Here is a 4,944-nt window from a genome sequence, read left to right on the forward strand (position 1 = left end):
TTAATTTGCATTTCTCTGATTAATAATGATTTGGAGCACTCTTTCATATGAGTGGTAATAGTTTCAATTTCATCATCTGAAAATTGTATGTTCATATCCTTTGACCATTTATCAATTGGAGAATGGCTTTATCCACACACTACTTTAAAAGCAAAGGGAGGATCACAGGAAGGAACATTTGGGTCATAGATCCATAGTTTCACACTTAGAAGATGACCTGTCAGAGAGATTTAGTCTACCATTACCACAAAAAGAAAATCCATTCTGCAATATGCCTCAGAAATAGTCATCTGGTCTGCCTGAAGATCTCTAGTGTGGGCAGAACAGCATCATCTTTTGCAAAAAGTATTGGGCTGGGAACCAGAGGATCTGGGTTCAAACTTGAGTCCCCATTCTACCTGTGTGACTTTAGGCAGTCCTTTTTACCTTTTTGGTCTGGAGCTTCTTCAGAAATAAAATAAGGAAGCTGGACAAGATGTTTTTTAGACACCTTACAGGTGCCTCAGTGGATAGAGTGCTAGGCCTAAAGACAGAAAGCTCAGAGTTTAAATCTGCCCCCAGACACTTCCTTTCTGGCTATGTAACCCTGGGAAAGTCCCTTTACCTATGTTAGATTCAGTTTCCTCAGCTATAAAGTGTACAAAACAATAATACTTATCTCCTAGGATTATTGTCAATATCAGATGAGATAACATACCTGACACATAATAAATGCTTAGGTCATGAAAGGCTTTGAATTCCAAACAGGATTTTATATTTGATCCTGAAGGTAACAGAAATCCACAGGATCTTATAGAGTAAAGGAGCAGGAGGAGGACCTGTGCTTTAGAAAAATTACATTAGAAACTGATTGAAAGATGGATCGGAGTGAGGAAAATATTGAGATAAGCATACCATGAGGCTATTGTCATTGTCAGGGCATGAAATGCCCCCACTAGTGGGGGCAGTAGAGAGATGTTGCAAAGGTGAAAATAATGGACATGGCAGCAGATTGGGCATAGGGGTGAGAGCTAGTGAGGAGTCAAGGATGATCCCTTGGTTGGGAGCCTTGGGGAGAATGGTAGTGCTACAGAACTTTGGAAAGGAGGAGGATCCTAGGAGAAAGATAGTGTGTTCAGTTTTGGACAATGCAGTTCACTAAGGGGTCAAAATATGGAAAGTAAGCTAGTATAGAGGTTATAGTTTAGAAAAGAACTGAAGGACGAAGGGATTGGAGGGTACTTTGAGGACAGACCCATGCTTGGATACTTGCTGGGTTCTTGTCTGATGGCTGCCATGTGATAAAGTAAAAACATTGGACTTGATGTGACCAAATTACCCCCCTATTCAATGAACTCCAATGGTTCACTGGATCAAATATAAAATCCTTTGCTGGATGCCTAGAGCCAGTCATTATATGGCTTTTTCCTACCTTTCCACTTTTATTACTCCTTATTCTTGACCATCTCCCCTATAATACAATAATGTTCTTTACACATGGCACTCCATTTCCCAACTCTGGGAATTTTCATTAACTGTCTCAAATACTTGGAAAAGACTTCCTCCTTGTCTCTGCCTCCTTCCTGGCTTTCTTCAAGTCCCAGCTAAAATCCCACCTTTAGCAGAAAGACTTTCTTGATCCCTTTTAATGCTAGTGCCTTCCCTTTGTCGATTCTCTCCAATTTATTCTGTATAGAGCTTGTTTCCACATAGTCCCCCATTAGATTGTAAGTTCCTTGAGGGCACAGACTGCTTCTTGCTTTTCTTTATGTCCTCAGTGCTTAGCACAGTGCTTGGTGCATAGGCTTTTATGCCAGGCTTATTGACCCATTAACTACAGGTTCCAAGTCTATCTTAGACATTACACCATGCTGTTGTAACTTATAAACCTGATATTTGCCAAATACTTTATATATATTATCTCATAGGATCATAGTTCTAGAGCTGGAAGGGATCTCAGAAGTCATCAAATCCAAGTCCATTTTTACAAAGGAGGAAACAGCCTCAGACAGCTTAAGTGACTTGCTTAGGATTCCACAGGTAGTAAGCTTCAGAGGCAAGATTTGAACCTCATTCCTCAGACTCCAAAGTGCTCTTTCCACTATACTATATTGCCTTTATTACTGGACAGTTCTGTAGGCACTAGGGATCCAAAGCAAAAAATAAACATAAATGTCCTTGGCTTCAAATATCTTACCCTGAAAATGGGGAAGAGCAGAGAGAACAGGGCTAGGTCTGTTTGACAAAGTCCAAAGCATCACCACAGTCTTAGTCCCACCAGCTCCAGTAAACAATTTTATCTTGGACAATTAAGGTAGTTCAGTGTTTTCCTACGCATATATTCTATTCTTTGGGCCAGGAACCCTGTGGGATTTACTAAGAAATCTCAGCTTTATCCTTCTCCCTTTGAGAATATCCTTATTATTATTGACAGGAAAATTGAATCTCAGAGAGACCTAATGGTCCCAATATGCAACAGAAGCAGCCTTCTGGGCTCTGGGACCAGAAGTCTCCCTTTGAGGGCCCACACTGCTTTTGAAGGAGACAGCCAGTCTGACTGAGAAGACAGACATTTCTCTAGAAGTTCCTTACTTCTCTAGATCAGGTCCTTGCTGGTTTTCTTCCTCAGCCTCAAGACATGATTGCAGTTGAAGTCAGCTGACCTGGATATGGAGTCCTCCTTCTGATGCTTGCCAACTAGCCTTATGAAAGGGAAATGACTTCCCTTTCTTGGGCCTTCTCTTTCCTTAGTCATAGAATACAGTTAATAATATCTTCCCTTTGAGGTTATTATTATTAAAAAAAAAAAAAAGACATAAAGGTAAACTATCCTTATTGCAGGGGCAGCAGGATGGAGCATGGATAGATCACCAGACCTGGAGGCAGGAGGATCTGAATTCAAATTTGACTTTAAACACTTAGTTATATGACTCTGGGCAAGTCATTTAGCCTTGCTTGTCTCAGTTTCTTCACCTATAAAATGAGCTGGAGAAGAAAATTACAAACTACTGCAGTATCTCTACAAAGAAAACTCCAAATAGGGTTACAAAGTCAGACACAACTAATTGATGAAAACAACAATAAATCATTATTAGGTTATAGCTCCTGGGCCAGAGCAGAGACAAGGTTGCTCTCCCTTTAGCTAATTCTATTGTGTTTGATAGAGAAGCCTGCCAGGAAGTAGTAGACAGGGCAAGGCTCTGCTCCTTATCACTGGGTGACCTCGTCCAAGTTGCTACCCACTCAGACCATTGATTTCTTCCTCTATAAAATCAGCATATTTGCTCTTCCTCCTTTGGAGAGTTATTTTGAGGACAAGAAGATATAATTTGTGTAAAATGTTTTTAAAATATTAGGTCAAGCAATAATAGTAACAATAATTATTATTGTTGGTTGAGGAAGGGCCTTATCTGGGGGAGAGAATACAAATGAAAAGGGAACCATATCTTACAAAATCTAATTGAAGGAGCTATCAATATTTACCCTGAAGAGGAAGAAACTTAAAGGGGCCCATGATACCAATTCAGTACATTTCATTGTCAAATGGTAGTAGAAAACAAGATGAATTTGGAGTCACTGAACTTAGATTTGGATTTCCTATAGAAAGAGCAAACATTTCTATGAAGCTCTAAAGTTTGTAAAACATTTTCTTTAAAATCATCCTGTGAAGATCTGACTCTCCTCAGAGTGGCAAGAAAGGAAATTAATTATTGGAGGGCTATAATAGGCATACAAAATGATGGAATAAGGAACTGATTCAACCATTAAAAAAAGTAATTTGAAACTATGTGCAAAAAAAATTATTAAACTCTCTCCGTGTATATGTAGCCTTTGACCCAGCAGTACTACTAAGCCAATACCTCCCAAAGAAATCAAAGAGTGAGGGAATGACCCATAAATATGCAAAATATTTATAATAGCTCTTTTTTTGATCAGAGCAAAGAACTAGAGACCAAGAAGATAACCATCACGTGGGGAATCGCTGAGCTCATTTCCCACAGGATTGAAAGGTTTTCTCATGACTTAAAATCAAGAATCTTTTTCCTCTGCTCCCCCTTCCTACCCCCACAGTGTATACTAAGCTGAACTGAACTGAACAAAATTAAGTGGAAATGAATAGAGATAAGTACTAAGAAAGATCAGATCCAGTTCCATACATATTCCTATATAGACCAAGGATGACATCAAGATATAAAGACTTCCTGAAATTTGTAACTTTCCCATCTCTGTTGATGTTTCCCCTTCCTGTCTGTTTCTCTGTATTTGCTAGCAATGAAAAGCCTCAAAAAACCCTGTATGGAGCTGTGTAGTCAGAGGAAAATAGATCAGACACACAGGCCAGTAGAACTGTTTAGTGAGGAGAGCCTCTCCCAGAAGCTCAGAGGTCTCTGCTCGAATGCCAGCTCTGCAATCCACTGTCTATTTCTGCTTTGACAAATAAGGACATCGCACCTGACCAGTTCTGACAGGCTATGTTCTAGGAATTTAAGGAGACAAAATAAGCATAGAGATGAGGTAGCGGCAATAGAACAAATAACGGCTAAAACGCAGTTATTGGGTAAAGCACTTCACATGCCTAATTTAGAGCAGTGTCATGGGATATTAATGTCATGCACCTGTGTGACATATGGACCTGGCAACAGACTGGGTAACACAGTCCTGCTAGGCTCACTTGTAAGAGGCCACGGGCTCCCTGGGTGGCCTATGCTTCAGGGATTTATTTAGATATCTGTGATCTAGCCCACCCTGAAGCCAAGAAGACTGATTACCATTTTTGTGGGGAGTAGGAATTCCATGGCTAGACATAGACTCTTTCAAACTCCCAATTTCCAAAAGGAGTATTAGATAACAATTGTATCCTTCTTCTATAGATCAGATAGTTGCAAACTAGGATGCTTTATTGAACAGCGGAAATGGTTCAAAATAATATCTATTCTCCTGGGCATTCCTGATAGGAAATAGTCC

The sequence above is a fragment of the Sarcophilus harrisii genome, chromosome 3 (genome assembly GCF_902635505.1).
Source record: "Sarcophilus harrisii chromosome 3, mSarHar1.11, whole genome shotgun sequence".
In the NCBI taxonomy this organism is placed as follows: domain Eukaryota; kingdom Metazoa; phylum Chordata; class Mammalia; order Dasyuromorphia; family Dasyuridae; genus Sarcophilus; species Sarcophilus harrisii.